Source organism: Aquarana catesbeiana, linkage group LG02 (genome assembly GCF_042186555.1).
Source record: "Aquarana catesbeiana isolate 2022-GZ linkage group LG02, ASM4218655v1, whole genome shotgun sequence".
Lineage (NCBI taxonomy): Eukaryota > Metazoa > Chordata > Amphibia > Anura > Ranidae > Aquarana > Aquarana catesbeiana.
In genome coordinates this window covers 100,994,383-101,021,455 of record NC_133325.1, presented here as the reverse complement: position 1 = coordinate 101,021,455, position 27,073 = coordinate 100,994,383, and the positions used below count along the sequence as shown (strand labels likewise).

Below are 27,073 nucleotides of genomic sequence, written 5' to 3'. Positions count from 1 at the left end.
AAAGGTTCTGGTCGTCCCAAACGTCTTCCATTTAAGGATTATGGAGGCCACTGTGCTCTTAGGAACCTTAAGTGCAGCAGAAATTTTTTTATAACCTTGGCCAGATCTGTGCCTTGCCACAATTCTGTCTCTGAGCTCTTCAGGCAGTTCCTTTGACCTCATGATTCTCATTTGCTCTGACATGCACTGTGAGCTGTAAGGTCTTATATAGACAGGTGTGTGGCTTTCCTAATCAAGTCCAATTAGTATAATCAAACACAGCTGGACTCAAATGAAGGCGTAGAACCATCTCAAGGATGATCGGAAGAAATGGACAGCATCTGAGTTAAATATATGAATGTCACAGCAAAGGATCTGAATACTTAGGACCATGTGGTATTTCAGTTTTTCTTTTTTAATAAATCTGCAAAAATGTCAACAATTCTGTGTTTTTCTGTCAATATGGGGTGCTGTGTGTACATTAATGAGGAAAAAAATGAACTTAAATGATTTTAGCAAATGGCTGCAATATAACAAAGTGAAAAATTTAAGGGGGTCTGAATACTTTCCGTCCCCACTGTATACTAGTCTGACTGTATATATATATATCAAATACACTGCCACTAACTAACCAACCTGCCTGTCTAATCTAGCTTAATCTCTCTATCTCCGTCCACTATAACACACTATACAGGCGCTGTAAGCAGCCTCATATAGTGTGGGGTGTGGACTTGGTCCCCCTGAGCCATGATTGGCCAAAGGCACCCTGCCTTTGGCCAATTATGGCTTTCACTGAGGAGCGTGCTGTGATTGGCCAAAGCTTGCAGGTCAGGTGTATGCTTTGGCCAATCATCATACAGCAATGTACTGTGGTCTTGCAGTGCATTATGGGGCGCTCAAATTTGCTGCGAACGCCCCATAAAATTTGCTGTTCGACAAACGGGCGAACACCCGATGTTCGAGTCGAACTCACGTTCGACTTAAACTCGAAGCTCATCCCTAATTAGGAGTAAAGAAATTCCAGGATCTAAAGAAATGTGCAGTGAAGGGGTTCAGGTAAATAATTCCTAGGTCTATACCTTATAGATTCCTGGGTGCAAATGCGACAAGCATTACAAAATATATTACTAGTCATGGGGGAATCATTTGAACAAATCAGGATTCGAAGTGAACTGTCAGATAATTCAGCTATTGCACCAGAAGGAATTTACACTGAGACAGCAATGGATGGCATAGGGAATATCTTGACTGGATAAGAAACAGAAGACCAGAAAGAAGGGATGCATACATGGGGTGTCAACATGGGAAGGAGACACGGGAAGAGCGGAAATCCCCATGAATAGGGAAACCCTCTAAATATAGCAACTGGAGTCAGCCAAAAAATATATCAGGATGTGCATGTAAAAAATAACATTGCTGAGAGTGGGTATAGAGCAATCAAAAAACAATGACAAAAACTATATGAGATCACATGATAACGGGCGCATGTCCCCCCACAAGTAGAAGTACATCGGGGTGACTGCCTTTTGTATTCTCTACATACTGGAGTGGCCCTAACAATCCCAATATTGTATCTATAAACTGGCATGCATCACCGCCGTAAGGCACAGGGATAGACCACCATGGCCCTTTAAAGCACACTAAACCTTCCATCCAAAAGATATGGGATCACCAACGCCAGCTCCTGGGTCATATATTGAGCCTTTATATATAGAAACATATTTTAGTAGACATGTGCACTCCTGAAAAATCTGTTTGTTTTCGTTTCATTAGTTTTTTTTGTTTTTATTTCATTTTCGGATCATTCGTTACGATTGCAATTCATAAATTCGTAAATTCATAAATTCGTAAATCTGTAAATCTGTGAATTCAAAAATTCGTAAATTTGAAAATTCGAAAATCCAAAAATTAAATTTGAAAATACGAAAATAAGAACGAAAATCTGAAAATTCAAAATAATAACTAACTAATAATAACTAACTATTAAATTATAGGTATTGTAATGTCCTTTCAAATTTAGCTGTTAGCGAACTTATTGAATACAAATTTATCCGAAGTTACAAATTATCCGAAATAACGAATGTTGCATCGAAACGAATGGAACGGATCGAATAATAAATAATAATAATAAAAAGGTTTTATTATTATTATTTTCATTTATTATTATTAATTTATTATTTTGTTGTGTTCCATTCATTTAGATGTGGCATTCGTTATTTCGGATAATTCGTAACATTGGATAAATTAGTATTCGTTACTTTCACTAACAGCCAAATTTGAAAGGAAACTCCAATACCTATAATTTAATAGTTATTATTTCAGATTTTCGAATTTTCGGGTTTACAAATTTCTAATTTACGAATTTTCGAATTTTTAAATTTACGAATTTATGAATTTTCAAATATTCTAATTTATGAATATTCAGAGAATATTGGAGGGGGGCGATGCCCTGGGCCACTGCCACTCTAGGGCAAATATATATAAGTTTATGGGCACTTAGGACCTTTCTCAGATTCCAGGCATTGATGACCAGGAACAGACTCACATTTTTAATTGTGTCAAAAGTAAGTAAGGTCCTTCATACTGATGAGTATGCACTGGATTTTGAGCATGTCTAATAGATTTATCCCGAATTGAATAATTTCTTACTATATATTGTCTGTTCTCTAGGTCCCTTAAATCGTTGGTCTATTCCATATTACGCAGGACGTGGGGCTTTTACTGCCCTGCTACCTGCATGTTACTGTTGATAAGTTAATACTACCACCCTACTCTATTAGGTAATCTTTCTTTGCTCACAACCATTTCTCCCTCTCATCAATGCACCCCTTTTTTTCTTTACTTTGGGGTGCTTTTTTTCACCTTTCTTCACTGTAGTCACTCTCCATTTTCTCTCCTTCACAGTTTTTGCAGTTGTTTGGTTTTTCTTATGCGTGGTTTTGTTTCATTCACCCACTCTTACCTACTTCAGAACTGTCAATTTCCAGCTCTGTCTTCATTGGGTCTGTGTTTTACTCACACCTCACCTTCACCCCCCCCCCCCCCCTGCCACTTTCTTTCCTTCCCTAATCATTTCTCCTTTCATTTCATTCCGTCATTTTTCACAGTCACTCACTTTTACATTCACTTTCACTCTTCACCCAGGATTAAGTGATATCTTGTCTAATTTATGATTTTCATTATATAATTTCACAGTGGCTCCGGGGATCCACTGTTGGGTTCTGTTCCTGGTTCCCGGCCCCTCCTCACCCCCCCAGTGGGGTTCCAAGCGCGACCTTATGTGAGCCCTTTTTATTGGCTTGTTGGATGGCCTGCTCCTACGTAGCAGTCCGGGGGTTCTGGCCGCACAGCCTGGATCTTTGAGCAATCCCTGGGCACAACACTTTGGAGGCCATTTTTAAAGCCATCAGTGGTAAATAGGATCCTAAAACTGTATTTTGTGGGTTAATATCAATTCACATTGCTGTCTTTTGTAGAGTTCCTGTACTCCTTTCCCCCAGAAGAAGACCTCTACTGTTAATAGTAGAAACACATCGGGGTTTACCAGTATGACTATATATACCTATATCATGCTATGTTCTTCATGTACCTGTACGGTTGTATCACCATGATGTACAGTTGTGCTCATAAGTTTACATACCCTGGCTGAATTTATGATTTCTTGGCCATATTTTCAGAGAATATGAATGATAACACAAAAACTTTTCTTTCACTCGTGGTTAGTGTTTGGGTGAAGCCATTTATTATCAATCAACTGTGTTTACTCGTTTTAAATCATAATCACAACAGAAACTACCCAAATGATCCTGATCAAAAGTTTACATACCCTGGTGATTTTGGCCTGATAACATGCACACAAGTTGACACAAAGCGGTTTGAATGGCTATTAAAGGTAAAGGTCACCTGTGATCTGTTTTCTTGTAATTAGTGTGTGCGTATAAAAGGTCAGTGAGTTTCTGGACTCCTGACAGACCCTTGCATCTTTCATTCAGTTCTGCACTGACTGGATTCTGAGTCATGAGGAAAGCAAAAGAATTGTCAAAGGATCTGCGGGAAAAAGTAGTTGAACTGTATGAAACAGGAAAGGGATATAAAAAGATATCCAAGGAATTCAGAATGCCAATCAGCAATCAGCAGTGTTCAAACTCTAATCAATAAGTGGAAAATGAGGGGTTCTGTTGAAACCAAACCACGTTCAGGTAGACCAACTAAAATTTCAGCCACAACTGTCAGGAAAGTTGTTCGGGATGCAAAGAAAAACCCACAAATAACTTCATGTGAAATACAGGACTCTCTGAAAACATGTGGTGTGGGTGTTTCAAGGTGCACAATAAGGAGGCACTTGAAGAAAGATGGGCTGCATGGTCGAGTCGCCAGAAGAAAGCCATTACTATGCAAATGCCACAAAGTATCCCACTTACAATACGCCAAACAGCACAGAGACAAGCCTCAAACCTTCTGGCACAAAGTCATTTGGAGTGATGAGACCAAAATTGAGCTACATTTGGAGAGGAGTCAACAAGGCCTATGATGAAAGGCACACCATGCCTACTGAAATACGGAGGTGGATCGCTGATGTTTTGGGGATGTGTGAGCTACAAAGGCAAAGGAAATTTGGTCAAAATTTATGGCAAAATAAATGCAGTATGTTATCAAAAAATACTGGAGGAACATGTGTATTCATCAGCCAGGAAGCTGAGCATGGGACGTACTTGGACATTCCAACATGACAATAATCCAAAACACAAGGCCAAGTCGACCTGTCATTGGCTACAGCAGAATAAAGTGAAGGCTCTGCAGTGGCCATCTCAATCTCCTGACCTCAATATCATTGAGCCACTCTGGGGAGATCTCAAACATGCAGTTCATGCAAGACAGCCTAAGAATTTACAGGAACTGGAGGCTTTTTGCCAAGAGGAATGGGCAGTTTTACCATCTGAGAAGATAAAGAGCCTCATCCACAAATACCACAAAAGAATTCAGGTTGTCATTGATGTTAAAGGGGGCAATACACGGTATTAAGAACTGGGGTATGTAAACTTTTGATCAGGGTCATTTGGGTAGTTTCTGTTGTGATTATGATTTAAAAAGAGTAAAGTTGACTGATAATAAATGGCTTCAGCCAAACACTAACCATGAGTGAAAGAAAAGTTTTTTGTTATCATTCATATTCTTCAAAAAATGGCCAAGAAATCATAAATTCTGCCAGGGTATGCAAACTGATGAGCACAACTGTATGTGCAATTGCTTCACTCATATAGCTCATGTTTTAACATTTTTTGATGCAATTGTATGTCAATACTTAAGCAGTATAGGTCTCATTTAATAAAATAGCACCATGAAAACCAAACAATTCAGAAAAATGTGAAAACACCGTTGCTTGAGATTTTATGAGTGTCTATTTTGTTAACGAAACCTTGGAAGATGAACCACGGTGCCTTCAAGCAACAAAGTACATTAAAACTGCACTTTAGGTTTACATATTAATTATGCAAATCATGGAATTAAAAACTCTAAGAATGTCAAGTTCCCTGTTTTATTTCACTTGGGGAATTGAACATTTTTTAATGGCATCACAGTTCTGTGGTAGAAAAAGAAAAGAGAAAACAAGACACATTTGATTTATTATGTCTTGGGATCTTGGCTGTCAATAAGTTTGATTCACGTACCTTGCAAGTGGTCACTGGGCTCTAAATGAACCAAAACAACGCTTAAAGCTTTCATCAATTATATTCACGTCTCCAAAAATGTAACACAAACGATTGATTTCCTTCTTAAATTTACTGCATGCCAAGACTGTTCTTCAGAATTTATTCAAAATCATTTACTTTTTAATCTTCTATCAAGAACAATTGAGCACTGTCCGTAATACTTTTTATTTGCACCAACATCCACACTTTCAGGGCAAGCTTTCAGGGTGTACCTTTCTTCAAGGACTGCTTGAACCTTGAAGAAAGAGGTACACCCCAAAAGCTTTTTCTGAAAATGTGGATGTTGGTGCAAATAAAAAAGTATCACCAGCAGCACTCAAGTGTTCTTGTTGGAAGTGCATGAATATGGCTACCATTACCTTAATCTTCTATAAATATTGAGGTTTATAACTATAATAAGGGCAGATTTACTTTGGACATTTTTATGTTTCTTGCTATCTTTTATCTGATAACAGAAAATTAAGAAGCTGTTGATCTATACCAGGGATATGCAATTAGCGGACCTCCAGCTGTTGCAAAACTACGAGTCCCGTCATGCCTCTGCCTCTGGGTGTCATGCATGTGGCTGTCAGAGTCTTGCTATGCCTCATGGGAATTGTAGTTCTGCAACAGCTGGAGGTCCGCTAATTGCATATCCCTGATCTATACAGTATATAGTAAAAGGCCATCAGCAGCGGCAGAGATGATCGTATCCACTCCCCTCACTGCCTGGATGCTGAGTGAGGGGAAGATGGCCCCTGCTCGACTCCATAGCATTGGAGGGCGGAAGCGACGGCAAACGTCACTTCTGCCTGATGCTCTTAAAGGAGAATTTTTTTTTAAATTACATTTTTTAATTTTTTTTTTTGCATTTTAGTGGAAATATGAGATCTGAGGTCTTTTTGACCCCAGATCTCATATTTAAGATGTCCTGTCATGCTTTTTTTTATTACAAGGGTTGTTTACATTTCCAAAACATTTTTTTTTAAACGGACAGTGTCAAAATGAAAAATAAAATAAAGAGGAAAAAAAAAACGCGTAGAAGCGAACGCATATGTCAGTAGTGCCCGCATATGAAAACGGTGTTAAAACCACAAGTGAGGTATCGCCGCGATCGTTAGAGCAAGAGCAATCATTTTAGTCCTAGGCCTCCTCTGTAACTCAAAACTGGTAACCTGTAGAAATTTTTAAACATCGCCTATGGAGATTTTTAAGGGTAAAAGTTTGTCACCATTCCAAGAGTGGGCGCAATTTTGAAGCATGACATGTTGGGTATCAATTTACTCAGCGTAACATTATCTTTCACAATAAAAAAAAGAATTGGACTAACTTTACTGTTGTCTTATGTTTTAATTAAAAAATGTGCATTTTTTTCCCAAAAAAGAACGCTTGTAAGACCACTGAGCAAATATGGTGTAACAGAAAGTATTGCAACGACCACCATTTTACTCTCTAGGGTGTTCGAAAAAATAAATAAATAAATAAATATATATAATGTTTTGGGGTTCTAAGTAATTTTCTAGCAAAAAAAAATTATTTTAAATTGTAAAAACTGAGTCTGAAAAATAGGCCCAGTCCTTAAGTGGTTAAAATTACACTTATATTAGTGCTTTGCACACATCACACGAGTTTAGCGAATAAGCATAGCTTTCTGGTCCTACAACCACCATCTGGAAAGTAAGCAATCTCACTTTTATACCGCTGAACACTCATTGTGAATATTGTTCACTGATTATTTCTTAAGTGTCCACAGAGATACAGAGTAAGTCAAGCATTCAAGATTCACAAATGCAATAGGATTGATTTACTAACAATGTTGCGGATGTTTGCCTAGCTAAATGAATGTAATGTTAGTGAATAAGGTGAAGCTGTGTCCACTCTCAACACTCAATTATGTGCAGAGGAAGGTAAAAATAAACTAGATTTTTTTTTCCTGGTATTATAATGAAATACTCAAAGTGAACACATTTTGACATGTGAATTCTTTTAGTAAATCAATCCAATGAGGCATATTTATTGAAAATAAATAATTATAGGTAAATATGCAAGCCTAGATTTGTAAGCATTGACTAACTGTATGTCCAAATTTACTCAGCAGATTCACATTAGTTATTACATAAACAAGTGCAAATATCAAATGTAATTGAGAATTGTAGTGCCAAATATCTTCATGAATATGTGGCAAATGTGTTCAGCACAGTAAAGGGCATGTTTTTTGGCAGTGCCTCCATCTAGAACAGGGCACCAGCGTATGTAGAGATGATCCCTTTCTAGGACAATAACTAGTAACTCACCCAAAAAAAATTGACAGCGGTAGTACTAATACACCCAGCATAGATTTCTAAGAATAACGATATGCACGCATACCAGCCGGTGATTAGTGTAACTTTATATATGATAAAGTGATGGCATTACATACAACAAAAGCAATAACCAGAAGAATGTACTTATTATGTCTTGGAAGAACAGTGTACATATGTATCTATATATATATCCGGATATATAACTAAAGGCCTTTAACACCAATACCTCCAGTTAGGCCCTGTGGCACAGTTCGGTTGCAGGGGCCCCTGATGAGCTGACTTGCAAAATGTAACACAATCCGGCTCGAGAGGACGAACGCTGATGCATCTGTGGAGCGGTGGCTTCCTGGGGACACTTGTACAGATGAACACACTGATGGCAAAGAAGTCTGGAACATGCCACCTGCAAGGCAAATCAGGCCTATCTAACCTAACTCTTGGTCCCTAACCTGCTGACTATGGGCTATCAATGCAACTGGACCTCTATCTATCTAAGTGGCCACCGGAAGCCTAGCCCGTCGCTACCCTGAGCTGTTTACCATTCCCTAAGCTAATACTAGCTAGGAACACCCCAGACCAAAAGGGACACTGTTACTTTAAATAATGAAGTGGCAGATATACACTTCAAAACTAACCAGTCACTTGATAGGTTATAATCAAATGAGCTTTGCTCTCATATACTTGAGAATAGCCCAAGTATAATGCAGTATGCAAATAGAAAGTTTCAGTGAATCAGAGAAGCATCTAACAGATACAGTATCTCTGATTCCCACACAGGAGTGACAGTAATATAACAAACAGTGAGCTACACAGTGCAGTAATATTTGCCTATTGTTTGTCCCTTTTCAGCCTGGAGGGAAAGATGGATGGATGGCTGGATGGATACAGCACAAAATCAGCCTGCAGCACCTCCTGGCCTGCAAAGCATGTGTCTGGCCACTCTCGCCTTTCACTTCCTGTAAGACATCCACTTATATAGCCTTGAGGGGCTGCCTGACCTTTTGAAGCACGGGCAGGAAATAACCTCTTAACAGGAAGAATCCGTTTGTAATCAAGAACTCTATGGTTATAATCAGGCATGAATTTAAACAACCTCACAGACAGTGTACAAAAGAACACTTCCCTACATAAACAATCATACTTACTGAGATGGCTGAAGCACCAATCCCAGCTGCAGCTGTCCCCTGCTACCTCTAAGACAGAGAACTGAGTGATCAAACACAACTGATTAAGTAGCTCTAGGTCTTCAGCCTGCAGAGAGCTGGTGACTGTCAATCACCAGCTCTCTGCTCTGCCCCTCCATCACTCACTGGAGCACTGGGCTGTGCAGGGGTGGGAGCAGCTGGCTCAGTCTCCCAGCAGCCCGCTGAGAGGCTAAACCAGCTGCCGGGCCAGACTTCTGGGCAGATCTCAACCATATGGTCGGGATCTTTTCACATCTGAAAATGACAGGGGTGCACTCCGGGAAACCATAGGAAAAGTATAGCCAAAAAAGCTGTGGCTATACTTCTTTAAATATGGTGAATGTTATTGAGTCCTAGATTTGTGATCTAAGAATGTGAAATACAATGGGCAAGGTTGCAGAATAATCTTGCCAGTAAATGTGCTTTATAACTACTGCAAAGGAGCCAATGTGGTTCAAGTGGCGAATGGCCAGAAAACCAAGCACAACATTCCAGGCATGAACTGCGGCTTATTGTGATTTGTGAGACTGGCTTCACTGCATCATGATTCCATTGGATTAAAGAGACCCTAGTGAGTCTTTAAGGAAATTAAATGATAATGGCACAGTTCCCTGTAAGAAGTGAGGTAGTAGAATATTTACCTCTACATTGTGTCCTATTATCATTGCAACACTGCAGCCTCTCATCAGTGTCCTCCGCATACAACACTTCCAGTAGCATTAATTGCCAATTGCGCTTTATTTGCACTTGCAGCATTAATTGCATTGTGTGCTATGTTTCCTTAATTCAACCTCTCCTTCACTACAGGACTCAGCAGTGATGTGGGGTAGTGGTACTCAACCACCATAAAAAAATGCAAGTATGCTGCAACGTAGCAAAATATATGGTGTACTGTACATTGCACAACTAGAAAATGTAGCGTACTCCAATTCCGCATGCACTGACATGTTTTAAATACATATTTTAAATTTACTGTATGAGTATAAATGTTTTATTTTACTGTTTGGGCAAGAAAGACCAGGCCCTGGTCTCACCAAGGTTGAGAATAACTGATGTGGAAGATGGGAGAAGGATCCACGGTAAAACCTGACATGGTCTCTCTAATTAAATATCAACCAATGCTTAAAAGTGTAACTACATTACAGCTGCTGCTCAGCAGAGGAACTAAGATGAACAAAATGTCATGTCTCTGTGTCAGACTGAACCTGGCATACAGTAAACAGTATGAGTTGAAAATGTCACTCTTGAGAGCGATGTGCAGGACTTGATAGAACTTGGGGCCACACAAATCCATCTGAATTAGGATATATCTATTAGGAGTGATACACATAGCTTAATTCAGTAGAAGTCTATTTCACTTTGTTCCTATGTTTGTATGATTAATAAGACTTCTATACAACAAAGGCAAATACACACTGAAGCGCTTGGAATAAAATCTCTAATTGTCTAGCGACTAAGGATGTTCATTTAAGCATGTCACCTTTTGTTTGCAGACTAATGGCCTTTTCACAACATCCTACTCAACAAGGAAGACAAAATACCTGCTGTGATGGTGTTTGGGGAAACATTGTCAGCTGGCACCCTGGGATATATATTTCAGTGTACACTTCCTAAGTATCATGTGTATAAATGTACTTTAGAAATAACTGTTCTTTAGGATTGGCTAATTTGGCAAATAAAACAGCTAGAACAAACTGGTAGACAATAACAGAACAAAACAATAGGTATTAAATTGCACATTTCCCCAACGGGATACAAAGTCCTTACATTTAGTTTTGTGGCTTTGTTTTTTCATTAGAAAATACCAAAAAACTTAAGGAGCAGTAAATGATGTCATTGAGTTTCTAATGCTATTTATTAGGTATAAGCAGGGCAATTTTAGCAAACTGATTTCACCATAAAATTAGAGATAGTGCTATGCTATCCTATTTACAATAAGATGATTGGGCACCAGGTGAATGCAGCAGCCAGTGAACATCCATCAAACCTCACTATAGAAGAAGTCAGTCTCTAGATGGTACTGAAACTGTGTTTATACACGAAAAGGATTAACCAGAGCCACCATGACATATCATAGGGCCACTTACAGCTCACCTGACAGGAACCCCCTTCCCACCTTGTCTTGGTCACAGAAAGAAGAAAAATGAGGTGTTGTTCTCAGCGTGCCACTAAAAATTGTGTGTGTTGCAACAGGATGTAATGAGGAGTGCAGGGGTCAATAGTATGTAATGCAGAGGTCAGTAGTATGGAAGACAGAATTGTGTAACGCAGAGGAGTACTGAATGCAGAATTCAGGAGTCAGGAGTGTGGAATACAGAGTTCAGGAGTATAAAAAGCGTTTTCAAAGTAATCGATAGTCAACTATAGTCGACTATCGAGAGCCAGCCGGCTCAAATTACTTTTAAAACGCTTTTTACTCTGGAAAATCTTGTAAGTACAATCTTGTTTTCATGATTAATAAATGTTTATGGAATTACACTATGGAAGCTCTTCTTTTTTAACATGGGGAACTGCTGATCGTGAGTCACTCAGAGGCAATTCTAGCAAAAAGAGAGGTGACATCTGGTCGACAATTATAGAGACCCTGGCTGGGGTATAAGCCATAAGCGGATGCGATCTCCTTAAAAAGAGATCAACACAGCTGGTAAGCTGCAGTTATTTTCCAGGTGGAGAAATCTTTCTATCCCAAATCACTACTTCTGCGGGGTTTTCTGTTTCAAGCCACAAATAACCAGTGAATTGAGGACATTTCATATAATTGGGAATACTATGCGATTGGCAACATTGCTCTTTTAGAAAACTTTCTGTTGATATGAATTTTTCAAATTACACTTTTGACATCTATTGTGTGGTCAATTTTTAATGCATTTATGTTCAAACATCGTGATGCACATGGTTATATTATAGATCCATGGAAGTTAGTGTTTTTTCATTAGATTGGGAGTAATTATATCCTCCATTTGATATGGACATTTAATATATGTGGATATACGCTACCACATTTTTATAGTCTCATGCTCCGCAGCTTTTCCTTCTGAAATTACTATATTGTGTGTATCTCACATTTAAGCTGCAGCAGGACCCATTTTTTATGGTACTACTTTTTAGTAGAATGGCTTGCTAGACAGTGCTGTATTTCCACCCTTGACAAGTGCACAAATGCATCTGCATTTTAAGCATCAGAGAACTGCAGATCCTTCCATAACACTCCTAGAGTCCCAGCCCTGCATTAAGGATCTTTCATTAGAGCCCTTTTACAGCCTACTGCCTCCCCCCTCAGCTGTCCTTTCACCCACTTTCAGCTTGCACAGACCTAATCTGCAGCACATTTTGCTCCAGGCATATCAGAATTCAGAATTCAGAGGTCAGTAATGTGTAACGCAGAGGAGTACTGAACGCAGAATTCAGGGGTCAGGTGTACAGAACAGAGTACAGGGGTTAGGTGTACAGAACAGAGTTCAGGGGTCAGGAGCACGGAATGTAGAGTTCAGGGGTCAGGAATATGGAATGCAGAGTTCAGGAGTCAGGAGGACAGAAAGTAGAAATCAGGGGTCAAGAGTATGGTACACAGAGTTCAGGGGTCAGGAGGACAGAAAGTGGAGATCAGCGGTCAGAAGTACTTAACATAAAGTTCAGAGGTTAGGAGCATGGGACACAGAATTCAAGGGAGCAGCCCAAAGGGGATACCCATTTTCTATTTTCTCCAAAATTTCAGGAAAAAAAGAGGTCTCAATTTGTTGATTTCGATTCACTATAATTTTCTCTCTTCTCATCTGATAGAGGTAAAGAGTCAGAGTCAGGAAAGAGATATGCTGCTGTCAACTTGATGCAAACTCCAGACTGTCAGCCTGGCTTTACTACTTCAGGTCAGTGTTGGTAGATCATATAGTTCACACGTAACAAGAAAAAAAAAAATCTGTTGCACTCAAGTGCAGTCCTAAAAGCCCCTGAAAACACATTCTTTCCAGTGTTCTTCATGGGTTATTATCTGTTCTTTCAGGATTCACTCAGACCTTTGTGCTGCATTGAGGTGTGTTATTGCATGCCCATAAAAATGCAGTACTTCACAATAACTTGGACTGCATTAATGCAACTTGTTAGTTTTGAATGGACTGGCTATGCACACATAGCCATAAAGCACCACCATTTTATCATCTAATCATGTGCAAGCTAAAATGCATATCCCCCTCAGATCTACAGCGACTACACTTACATGTGCACTTGTAGTGCAAAGTGGATTTGCCTTTAAAGTGTAATAATTGTGACATGGAAGAAAAATGATAAATGGTTTTCAAATTTTTTACAAATAAATATGTGAAAAGTGTGACGTGCATTTGTATTCAGCCCCCCTGAGTCAATACTCGGGGAGGGGGGGTAAAACCTCCTTTTGCTACAATTACAGCTGCAAGTCTTTTTGGGGATGTCTCTACCAGCTTTGCACATCTAGAGAGTAACATGTTTGCCTATTCTTCCTTGCAAAATAGCTCAAGCTCTGTCAGATTGGATGGAGAGCACCTGTGAAAAGCAATTTTTAAGTCTTGCCACAGATTCTCAATTGGATTTCGGTCTGGACTTTGACTGGGCCATTGTTACACATAAATATGCTTTGATCTAAACCATTCCATTGTAGCTCTGGCTGTATGTTTAGGGTCGTTGTCCTGCTGGAAGGTGAACCTCTGCCCCAGTCTCAAGTCTTTTGCTGACTCTAACAGGTTTTCTTCTATGATTGCCCTGTATTTGGCTCCATCCATCTTCCCATCAACTCTGACAAGCTTCTCTGTCCCTTCTGAAGAAAAGCATTCCCACAACATGATGCCACTTACCATGTTTCATGGGGGGGATGGTGTGTTCAGGGCAATGTGTAGTGTTAATTTTTCGCTACACATAGCGTTTTGCTTTTAGGCTAAAAAGTTAAATTTTGGCCTCATCTGACCAGAGCACCTTCTTCCACATGGTTGCTGTGTCCCCCACATGGCTTCTTGCAAACTGCAAATGGAACTTCTTATGGCTTTCTTTTAACAATGGCTTTCTTCTTGCCACTCTTCCATAAAGGCTAGATTTGTGGGGTGCACGACTAATAGTTGTCCTATGGACAGATTCTCCCACCTGAGCTGTGGATCTCTGAAGCTCCTCCAGAGTTACCATGGATCTCTTGGCTGCTTCTCTGATTAATGCTCTCCTTGCCCGGTCTGTCAGTTTAGGTGGACGGCCATGTCTTGGTAGGTTTTCAGTTGTGCCATACTCTTTCCATTTTCGGATGATGGATTGAACAGTGTTCCGTGAGATGGTTAAAGCTTGGGTTACTTTTTATAACCTAACACTGCTTTAAACTTCTCCACAACAAGATGACCTGTCTTTTGTGTTCCTTGGCCTTCATGATGCTGTTTGTTCACTAAGGTTCTCTAATAAACCTCTGAGGGCTTCCCAGAACAGCTGTATTTATACTGAGATTAAATTACACATAGGAGGACTCTATCTACTAATTAGGTGACTTCTGAAGGCAAATGGTTTCAATAGATTTTAGTTAGGGGTATCAGAGTAAAGGGGGCTGAATACAAATGTACACCACACTTTTCAGATATTTATTTATCTAAAGATTTTAAAACCATTTATAATTTTGCTTCCATTTCACAATTATGTGCAACTTTGTGTTGGTCTATCATGTAAAATCCCAACAAAATACATTTACGTTTTTGGTTGTAACATGACAAAATGTGAAAAATTTCAAGGGGTATAAATACTTTTTCAAAGCACTGTATTTAAGATAAGACATACTATTAAATACAGATATTTGAACTGCACCATCTATGAATACCTATAGTGGGTATGCTTTCAATAATCAGTATATTACCAGATACAGCTGGCTTCTTTCAAACAACCATTAAAAAAAAATTATTACAGTAAACCTGTCATGTCTGTAAACTTTTTAAACTTGAAAAGCAGTTGAAAGCAGGCACATATCCATACCTGCACATATCTAAAAGCTCCTTCTCAAGCAACCCAAAAGCCACAAAAGTAATAGCCACCTGATCCAGGTGACTACATCCATAGTCATCCCATTGGAACCAAGGTGTAGATCCAGGCTTGTTCCCAGCCTTGACAACATCCAAATGATGGAGAAAAGAAAAAACACACTGGCATGTTCATTGCTTAAGTCCAAATCTCCACAAAATACTAGATAAAGGTCTGAAGCCTCTCCTGCTAATCTCTAAGTATAGTTTTTTAACATGTCAGAGCTTCATTCTGTATCCATTACTGAAGTTTTTAGTGGGCAAAGTGTACCAGAAGCCCTAAAATTAGTGCTTCCCATGGCTTCTATCTTATTCATTTGTATTAGATATAAAAGATATAAGAAGATATATATTATTATAAATTCTATGTACACTTCTATCAAATATTCATTCAATGTATACACACAAATCAAGCACGATTGCAAATAAGCCTCCTATATTTTCCCTTGCACTTGTCCTAGAGATCTAAACTGGGATCCTCGGTTGTTCCAGTTTACATTTCCCTTTTCTTGTTCATTAGTTTTTATTGAAATGATAAAATTAATGGTATAAAAATACAAAGGTAAACAGTATAATGTTTGGAAATACATGGTGGTTATATCAGATAAATCTATATGTTCATTGTGTACAGATCTATGTAGAGGTATTAACTTATAGGCTACAGGTAGCCAAAAGGAGATTGTGGCTCACAATATAAGAAGCATAGTAAAAGTATGGTGAAGACATTGGGGGTAGCTAACAAAGGATTCTGAGTAAAGTTACCGAAAAAAGAAAGAAATGGAATAGTTCAAGTTACAAGATAATTGTGGGACGCCTAGACATATAGTAGCACCAGGTTAGCAAATAGGAAAGTAGTTAAGGTAGGGTAAGAAAAGACAGGGAGAAATGAGGAGGGGGGGGGGCAGGGGAGATTCCTGGGGAGTGGTGTGGAAAAGGGTTCCCCCACCTGTAGAGTACGGGAATAGCATAGAGAACCATTAAAGCATACCTCCCAACTTTTTGAGATGGGAATGAGGGACACCTATCAGCAAAAGTATGCAGGCATAGGACACACCCCTTGCCACACCCCCGTAAAGGAGAATTGTATAAAAAAGAACATTAGTTAAACCCACAAGTGCTTTTTTTTTACCACTACTATTCCTTTATATTGGCTTTTGGAATTTACAAATGCAGCAATTTAGAAATCAGATGAAAGGTTTAGCACTGGAAAACACTTTTTGATAGATAAAAAGTGCATTTTATATAGATCTATATAGATCAGATAAAAATGAGGAACAAATGAGGAGGAATGAGGGACAGAGGGACATTGATCCAAATCAGGGACAGTCCCTCAAAATCAGGGACAGTTGGGAGCTATGATTAAAGTAGTCATAAGTATTTGTCAAAGTGAGGTGGCAAGAAATGAGGTTACCCATGGTCCCTATAACTTTTCATATTTATGAACTTTATCTAGATAAGCTGCCTCAAATTTAGCATGGATCATGACCTGGTTGATCCTTTGTTTAGTATCAACTGTTCTAAGGGTGGAGGAGTTCCAAGCCTTTGCTATGGTTTGCTTAACAGCAGTATTCACCTGTAACAGCAGCTTGCATAGAGTTGAGATCAGGGACGGAGGTTTGATGTTAAGGATAGATGTACAGGGGTCTGGGGGGAGAGCAGTTGAAAATAGTCTAGAAAGGATATGGAGTATTTCAGACAAGAACAATTGTACTATACAGCATTAATCCCATATATGCAGGTGCACATTTCCTCTTATTCCCTGACAAAGATATTGCATACATCTTAATGTATAATTATAACAACACATCCTTGTCAAATTGTAGGGATGAGTAAAGTGCGTGCTAATCAACGAACATTCAACCTTCTGCACGCGCTGGATGTAATGGATATCTTGTGCATCCCGAGGATTTTACTCTTTACTGTATTATACTCTTTAGCAGCCACTGCTGTTTCTGGGGAAATGCTAACTTGAAGATTCCCAACGAGAGTAACAAGAAACAACATATCATTTTTATAATTGATCAATTTCCTTAACCATCTATTACAGGGTATACTGTACAGAAAAATGCAAAGACAAAAACAAACAAGCTGCTCAATGATTATACAGCCAGAAAAACGTGCACATGGGAGACGCAGATCACTACAAGAGCACAAGACAAATTTATAAACATGGAGTTTTGCCAACTTTTAGCATCATAAAACAGTGTCCTTGTACAGATTTACGAACATTTGTAAAACTACACACTGATATAAAGATGCCTATGCAAGTATGGTTCATATTCCTTTCCATGGGAGTAGCAAACGCTGGGTCATTTTAAGAGCAAAGCTTACCATGAGTTTTCCCTATACATCCAATCAGGATACAATGAGAGGAGAAGACTCGCTGTGTTCCCATAAGAAACAGAACTGAGCAGAGACTGCAGCATCAACCTGAACTGCTGCTGCTGCACTCCGCCCTCATCTCAGCATGATACTAAAAGACGCAACCGGTGGTTCTAAAGAACAGGAGGACCACACACAAAGTGCTACTCTTTGATAGAAGAAATGACGCATTAAAAAAAACATAGGAAAACAGAAACACTCCTTTCATTTTATAAATGAGGTAGATTGGGCTCAAAATATTTCCACAAGAATAATGCAAAATATTGCATCTTATAACATTAAGGCTCGGTTCACACTTGAACCCTGCTAAGCCACTGCGGGTTCCCGCATCGCACCCGACTCGCACAGCAGTTCACACTGCCATATGTGAACTGCCAGGAGCGTCAATACATTAATTACACCCCCATTTCAGCTCGCATATCGCACTGTGAACTGACAGTTCGGGCATGAATCCAAATTGATTGGATAGATTAGCATACCCCCCAACTTTCTATTACAGTATATATGATAAAGAGGGACGCCTATTAGCACACAGTATGGAGGCAAAGTTACATGATGAGCCCTAATAAATAATAAATGTGTGCATTTTGTTATGAAATGAACCTTTCTTACTAAAGGCTCACCATACACAATACAACTGCCCTATGCACCAAATTGCATGGGATTAACTTAGTCAAGTCTTAAAGTAGTTGTTACCTCAGTACAATAAAATCCTCCCATCCCCTCTGTAACATAAGGATAAGTGTCCCTGTACCTGTTTTATATAAAAAAGCTACCGATCTGTACCTATATCAGAGCGTCTCATGGCGCTCACGTGACTCTTCTGTTCTCTCCTCTGCCCGGCTGACAACTATAGTGGGGCCACGCACTCCTGCTGAGGGAGGAGGATAGGAGAGAGAGCCGAGGAGTCACGTGAGCGCTGAGAGATGCTCTGATATAGGTACAGATCGGCAGCTTTTTTATATAACACAGGCACAGGGACACATATTGTTATTTTACAGAGGGGATGGGAGGATTTTATTGTAGTTATAATAGCAGCAGGAAGGGCACTGACACAGAGCAGACAGGCAGCGTGGGAGGGGAGGACAGAGCAGGGCTGCGGATGACAGAGGCATGTAATTGACCACGGTGTCAGGGCCCAGTAGCCATGATAAACCGTGGTCAGTTTACAGGGGGGAGGGTATAGCCAGGCAGGATCAGCCAGATTTTTTAGGTGACAGAAGGGGCCAAATTACACAGCACAAGCACTGTGCTGTATAACATGCTTTATGGAAACAGGATCTGCGTTTTTTTCTTTAGGGTAACAAACACATATACATATATACATATAATAATCTGACCATACAACCTTTGTGCAATCAGCTTTAGATTCCCCAAAACTATGTTATAGAAGGACCTATCTAGTCCATAGATCCCAACTGTCCCCTCTTTTTCAGTCCAAATTCCGCTGTCCCTTATTCAACGTCAGTTGTCCCTCTTTTTGGTCTGATGTGTACATTTCTATAGAAAAAGTACTATTTTACAACCAAAACAGTTATGCTGCAGTAAACATTTATTCAACCTCTACATTACTGCATTTCTTATTTTGAAAAACCAATATAAAGGAAATATAAATGTAAGAAAAGCACTTGTGTGGTTCAACCAATAATTTTCTGTATGTTGGTCTATAATTGGGGCTGTGGCAGGGCCTATCCTTTGCCTACATACTGTGTGCTCAAAGGTGTCCATCTGTATCATATATACAGTATTAGAAAGTTAGGGGGTATGCTAATCTAACCAATCGATTTGTATCTAATCAGACAGGCCCTTGTTCTACATAGTTATTGGTAGATCTAAAGAAGATTGTACAATCAGATAACTTGTAACTTGTGTGGTAAGCTGTAGAATGATATGAGCGAGTGGGAGGGATAGCATCATCCAAGTAGCACTCCTGCCAGCAAACAGTCTGCAGTATGGTTATTTAAAGATACAAAGATAAGAAGTTAATCATGTCCTGGTATATATAATTACAGTACATGAGAAATAATTATAAAGATATAGCTCATTGTCATGTATATGGTATCTGTAATGCAAGACAAGATTTGGAAGAGTGGTTTATATGAACTTAGCTTTACGTACATTTTGGATATGCAAAGGACTGTTTTTTGGCTTTGCACCATCTTACATAGTTACATAGTTACATAGTAGGTGAGGTTGAAAAAAGACACAAGTCCATCAAGTCCAACCTATGTGTGTGATTCTATGTCAGTATTACATTGTATATCCCTGTTTGTTGCGGTCGTTCAGGTGCTTATCTAATAGTTTTTTTAAACTTATCTTGAAAAAAGAAAAAAAAACAAAGGGTGATCTGAAATGTGCCATCTCTGGGGTCATTGTTCTCATCCTTGCTTTGGTATTTTGTGAGTCAATGACTCAGAGCAAGCATGTGTCCAGTAAAGTAAAATGTTCCAACCTGCATTTTGGTTTCAGGTCAATGACCTGTTTAAAGCGGAACTTCATCCTTAAAGGGAAGCTCGGCTTTAAAAGTATGTTTTTTTTTTTTTCAGAATCATACTTACCTGGGTGGATGCTGTATCTGTCCCCCACCGACTCTAAGACCCGCTCGGTTCTCACAGCTCCCTGAGCAGAGAGCCGGTGACTGTCAGTCACCGGCTCTCTGCTCTGCCCCCCTGCACTTACCGGAGCGATGAGCTGTGGAGGGGGCGGGAGCGGCTGGCTCAGGCTCTCAGCGGCTCACCGAAAGGCTGGGCCGGGTACCGGTCCAGGCATGTGGGCGGATTCCGACATATGGTCGCCATCTTTCCCGAGCCTGGACCCGCTCCATGATGTCAGCCAACAGCAGCCTGTCTGCTGAAAATGTGTCACAGGAGTGTAGAACGAACTGCACTTCTGTGATCCACAGGAGAAGTACAGCCAAACAAGTTTTGACTGTACTTTTCCTTTAACACCTCTATTCACCCTAAACTCTCCCACTTTCAAAGTTTTTTTTTGGGGGGGGAGGGGTACCTAGTATTAGCAGGTACCTAGGAGATCGGAGTGGAAGTTCTCCCCCCTCTTCTCCCTGCCCACAACCTTCTGAGACATGGGTCCTAGAAGGCTGAAGGTCCATTCACAAGTGCAAGGAGTCACAGCCAGTTTCCCTTAGTAAACATGCTGGTACAGGGGACCAGCAAAGAACTAGCCTGGGTGAGGACAGCGCTGGATCCTTGGACAGGTGAGTGCCCTTTTTTTAAAGGTCTGCAGCTACAGTAATTGTAGTTGCTGACTTTTATTGAATTATTTACTTTTTTGTTAAGACTGAAGAACCACTTTAATCAGGGAATGTAATGAAGCATCTGTCAATCATCTTGCCATCATACATTTTTATACCATTTTGAAGCCTTCATTGTGCCTCATATTACGTCTTCACAGTTGGTTGAGAACTGTAGATTCATACAGTAGTGTATACACAACTACTATTCTACTAGAGTTCCAGCTTGACTGGAAGAAGAGGAGCATTTTATTGAGCACAAAGCCTATAGAGGCCAAATAGATAATAAACACTATAGATACTAATAATTATTTTGCTGTCTTGCTTTGGAATTATATGAAAGTAGTATTATGCTTTAAATGTACTATACTATAAATCTACATGTTCACAACAAAACAAAACTGGTTCATTGTGTGGTACTGGTTTGGGTGTAGGATAGCCAGCAATGGACAATTGTTTCAGATTTACTAAAACTGGTGCGCACAGAACCTGGTGCAGCTGTGCAGTGCTGGGACAAGGTCATCTACTGCCCAGGGTGAACATGCCACACTGCGCCCCCCCCAAGATGTATGAGCATTATGTGTCAGCAAAAATCCCCTAAGCATAAAGTCCCCCTCCTCCCAGGACAAATCTGCCCCCCTGCTGAAATCCCCCCTCCTAGCACAACTCCTCTACCTCCAAAATCCCCCCTCCCAGCACAAATCTTCTTCCCCCATCACCCTTCCCAACACAAACCCCCCTAAATCACTCTTAGCAACCCCCCCCCCCCCAAATTTTCCCAACTAGAATAATACTCCCTGCTGCCAAATTCCCCCTTCCAACACAAATCCCCTTCCCCCCACCTCACATGATATCAAAGTGCCCAGGGCAGCGGTCCCTCCTGCCCACCCCTTGTCCCGGCGCTGCAGCTGTGCATGGTAGCCAGTCAGCTTCTATCTTCAGCTTGTTTAGTTCGGCTTTGGCAATAAAACCTGGAAGCTGATTGGTTTCTACGCAGACCTGTACCAGATGTTGCACCTCAAGTTTTATTGAATAACCCCCACTGTGCTACACATTATTAGGCTAATGTCAAATGGGGAACTCTGACACTAGTGGTCCTACTGTTGGAAAGTTGTTGAAATTCCCAGCGACCAGATCGCTAAGAAGCTGCCGTTTTTCCCTATGCCCCTATCACTCCCTCTGTAGCTGAGGCGGCGAGCTGTCACTCCCATCGACAGCAATTGAGTTTCAGCAGCATCCAGTCCAGCCACAGAGAAACATCTTACTGTATCTGGCTACAGAGAGAGCAATTCCATAGGATACGCAGGCAAACTCAGACTTTTTAGCTATCGTGTCACTGGCGATTTGTCTCTACTGGAAGAATCACCTGCCTAACATCTACCTAAAGGGTTAACTACTGCAGTGACATGTTGTAAATTGACTTAAATAAACTGCAGAATAAAAACTGCCAGCCTGATGTTCTCTTTCGAGGATCTCACGATGGCACAGATGTACGTTGTCACTGCCAGTTAGTAAAATGAAAGTGTGTTAAACCCAAAACCAAAAATGTAATATATTGCAGCTTACCAATCCACAAATGTGGTGGCTGCATTTGTTTTATTTTTTCAGCTCTTTTTCCCCTCATCATTTTCACCTGCTGATCCGGCCTGTAAAGCCTCGTACACATGATCAGATTGTTGGCAGGGGATTGTCTGTTGACAGACTGTTGTCCTAAAATCTGACCGTTAGTACACTCCTTCTGACAATTGTTTTCCAACTTTCATCCAACAAATATTGGATGGCAGGCTAGTAAATTTTTCGGTGGACAACGGTCTGTTATCAGATTTTCGTATCATCTATACACAAGTCCATCACACAAGAGTTGAAAGTACAAACACGCATGCTCTGAATCAACGCTTATCGAACACGAAATTAGCAGAAGGTGCCCAGAGGGTGGCTCAAGAGCTGAAATTCCTCATAGTACGGCACTATGTTCGTGTTTGTTGGCCGACAATTGTGTACCATTAGTATGCAAGACAAGATCCTGGCACATGCCCTTTGGACAAAAATCAGACGCTCGGTTGGCCAACAATCAGATCGTGTGTATGAGGCTTAAGTCTGTTATTTTTCAACTTATTTTAAGCTGTTCAGACAAAGCAGTAGTTCGAGGATTAATGCAAACCAATTAACGACAGGGGGGCTTACAACGGTCAGCTTTTTACTCCTTTGTATAAAACCTTTACCCCAAAAGGAAAAAAAACCTGTTTGCTGTAACTGCTTAAAAAGCGTTAACCCTGGTTCATACTGGCCGGTTTTGAAATCTCGCTACTTCAGCGCAATTTCAAAGACGCACATCAATGCTTTTTGCACTGCCGATTTCATTTCGGGTTGCAAATTTATTTAACAGAAGTCTATGCAAGTCACAGTTAAAGGAATTGTAAGGCCAGGAGGTTTTTTTACTTTATGTATTATATGTAGCAGCCTTCCCAGCACCTCCTAATATTTACCTGAGCCACATCTCTATCCAGCGATGTCCACGAGTCCCTCGGCCATCCCGGATCCTCCCTCCTGATTGGCTGGGACACAGCAGCGGCACCATTGGCTGTCAATCAAAGTCAGTTAGCCAATCAGGAGAGAGAGGGGGCGGGGCCGAACTGCAGCCCCATGTCTGAATGGTTACACGGAGCTGCAACTTGGCTCGGGTGCCCCCATAGCAAGCTGCTTACTGTGGGAGCACTCGACAGGGGGGAGGGGCCAGGAGCAGCGAAGAGGAACCCCAGAAAAGAAGGATCTGGGCTACTCTGTGCAAAATCAACTGCACAGAAGTAAGTATAACATGTTTATTATTATTTTATTTTTTAAACAATTACAATTACTTTAACCGCTTGCCGACCAGCCGCTGTCATTTTACTGCGGCAGGTCGGCAAACCATCCCGCGAACCGTCGTAGCTATACGTCGGCTTGCGGAATCGGGAGAGCAGGTGTACGCTGCACAGTGGGGGTGCCAATGCTCGTGGCCGATGGTCGTGATGACCATCGGACACGAGGGACAGAACACAGAAGTGTGTGTGTGTGTAAACACACAAATCCCTGTTCTGTTCTGAGAGGAGTGACAGATCGTGTGTTCCTATTAGCTAGGAACCACGATCCATCACTTCCTCTAGTCAGTCCCCTCCTCCTTCAGTTAGAATCACCTTCCAGGGAACACAGTTAACCCCTTGATCGCCCCCTAGTGTTAACCTCCTTACTGTCAGTGACATTTTTACAGTAATCAATGCATTTTTATAATACTGATCGCTGTATAAATGACAATGGTCCCAAAAATGTGCCAAAATTGTCCGATGTGTCCGCCATAATGTCGCAGTCATGATAAAAATTGCAGATCGCTGCCATTACTAGTAAAAAAATAAATAAATAAATAAAAATACTATAAATCTATCCCCTATTTTGTAGATGCTATAACGTTTGCGCAAACCAATCAATATACGCTTATTACGTTTTTTTTTCCAAAAATATATAGAAGAATACATATCGGCCTAAACTGAGAAAAAAAATAGCTTTTAAAAAAAAAAAAAAAAAATGGGGATATTTAATATAACAAAAAGTACAAAATATTGTGTTTTCTTTAAAATTGTCGCTCTTTTTTTGTTTATAGCGCAAAAAATAAAAAAACGCAGAGATGATCAAATACCACCAAAAGAAAAAAAGGGGAAAAAAAGGACGTCAATTTTGTTTGGGTACAGCGTCGCACGACCGCGCAATTGTCAGTTAAAGCGACACAGTGCCGAATCACAAAAAAGGGCCTTCTCATTCAGCAGCCAAATCTTCCGGGGCTGAAGTGGTTAAATTGGTAAAAAGTAGAGCAGGAACTTTTTTCGTAATCGCTGCGACATGAGTCGAGGAGATATAAAATGTTTCATTGCCAGCAATGGGGTGTAACTTGTCATGTGATTTTGGAACTGTCAAATCGCATGACAAGTCACCCCAGTGTGAACGGGGGCTTAGCTGGAGTTTGGCTTCAATTTGTTGTCAAGTACAACTAAATTTGAAAGTGCATCTAACACTACCCTTCCCCCAGATTAACAATGCTGCTGTCCAAGGGTGTCTCCACTGCCCCTCCATCCAGAGTGGAGACATCCTACGTTATGAGATGTGTTACTGGCAGGATAACCAGGTGAAAACAGAAGGAAAAAAGCCTAAAAAATAAAACAAATGCAGCTACCACATTTAAGGATTGGTAAGCTGCAGTATATTACATTTTTTCGTTTTGGAGCTTGAGGCTCGGTTCACACCTATGCGGCTTGCTTTTGATTAATTTCTCCAGTGCATTTTGCGTTTTTGTACACACATTTTTGACAAATTTTTCACACATTTTTTAATGCGTTTTGAGTTTTTTATGCTTTTTTTGGCTAATTTACTGTTGGGTGGATTCAAAAAAGCAAAATAAAAATTGCAGCAAAAAACGCACTACATGCTTTTCTGCAGCTTCTCAGTTGAAGTCTATTGAACCAAAAATGCACTGTTTTGCTTTTAAAAAAGTCCCCTTACCAAAAACACAGCGGCTGACAAAAAGCAAAGATGTGAACGTATCCCACAGGAAATCATGTTAAATGGACTGTAGTGCGTTTCTGCAAAAAGTGTTTTTTAATGCTTTTTAGGTGTGAACCAAGCCTAATACTGCTTTAGGTGACAAGTTGACTCAGATTCATTGTAATTAAGGTGTCCGCCTAATGTTCTCTTTGGTGGATTCCAGTATGCCACAGGTGACTGTCGCAGTCAGTCAGGCTTGGTTCACGCTATCTTTGCATGCGGCTCACAGCAGGGGTCCGGTGTGTCCCCGTTCACCATTTCAGGTCCTATTTCAGCCTGAATTTTTGGCTGAATTCTGACCTGAAACGGACCAAAAGACGCACAGGGCTAATGTGCAAATTCGCACCGGAGCCGCAGCGGGGATACGTGAACCAGCTCCATAGAAAGCTGGTCAAAATCTCCTGCTATTGCGAATTGGATGTGGGGATTTGCAATAGTGAACCTAGCCTCAGTAAAATGAATCTTCCAGTCTTGGAGTATTAGGAGACACATTTATTTGTAATTCAATGATATTAGTTCCCAATCTCTCCTGTAGGTGGCAGCCTTCCCCAGCCCACAGAGCTTGCCTTATCGAACTCAAACAGCCCGTTATCTCTACAGATGCAATTAAACAACAGTGCAAAAACAAGTCCAAATAAACACATAAAAATAATAATACTATGTATTCCCTTTTATAAACAAACATGAATGAAAATACTGTATCTGACACTAAAAAAATTGCTTTTGCAAAAAAGAACACTTTTCCAAAGCAAAAAAAAAATACAAGATGCAACAGTCATTGATAAGGGATATTTAAGCCAGACCCCATTGCAGTAAGACATAATACAAAAAAAGATGACTTACTTGGTTTAATTCAATAGTTTGCTATCCACAAGTGAAGTTCACAAAGTATCCAATGTCTTTGATTTTCAAGTTAAAACTTCAGCAGGGTTAACAATTGTCCAAAGCCAAAAAAAGAGCTTCTAGCTTGTCCCCTGGGTGGCAGGGGTGTGGAGAGAGCAGTTCCTAGGATCTCCTAATAAAGGGAAAAGGGGCAGATGGAGTGGCTGGTGCCCAGGGTCAGGGTATCCCATCCTGCCTGCAGCTGTGCCATCTCACCTATTCTCCAGGCTGCTGCTTGGATGCAGTTGAAAAGCAATGCACAGGAGATGAAGATTAGCACTTGTCTGGGCTGCCTGTGCCTTGCATAGACTTATATGGAGTCTGCATTTCTCTCAGCTGTGAAGTGTACGCCTTTCTTTGGTGAAATCCCTTAGGGCATCCCTTCATGCTGTTTTGATCTCTCTGCTTTCCCAGTCGATTATCTTCTTCTGCCACTCTCTGAGTACTTCTCTTTCCTCCCACTGAAGCTCCTCCACCGTGTCTCCCCACTTACACACTGATCACTTGCTCCTGATTTACCAGCACTCTCTGCCTGCCTGGTGTGTTTTTCCATGCCTGTCACTCTCAGACAGGTCTGCCAAGATACTTGCAGGCACAGAAGCTGACAAAAAAAAAAATCCAGATTTTAATCAGGTCATTGTTATTTCACAGAATCCCTATCCAAAAAAAATCCTCCGCTGCATTGCTGTGATAAATGAGGAAATGTATAGGAACAATATCAAATAAAGCCAACTTGATTTTTCTTTTTTGAAGAAAGACGCCTAAAAGAGAAAATATATAAAGGGGAAGATATGGTGGGGTGTTTTCAGAATTTCACTTAGAC

General features: G+C 40.4%; 1 protein-coding gene across 3 annotated transcripts in view; it reads right to left on the bottom strand.

The window, feature by feature from the left end:
* TRPC4 (transient receptor potential cation channel subfamily C member 4) overlaps positions 1–26,856 on the bottom strand; it is a 301,283-nt gene extending 274,427 nt beyond the window's left edge. For 2 of the 3 annotated variants that reach the window (XM_073613285.1, XM_073613287.1), the window contains exon 1: positions 26,212–26,856. The gene's annotated coding sequence lies outside the window, so the exon portion shown is untranslated. Of the gene's footprint in view, positions 1–17,498; positions 17,587–26,211 lie in introns of those variants that run through there. The other variant, XM_073613286.1, reaches the window with a different exon arrangement.
* Between the last annotated feature and the right edge of the window lie 217 nt (positions 26,857–27,073).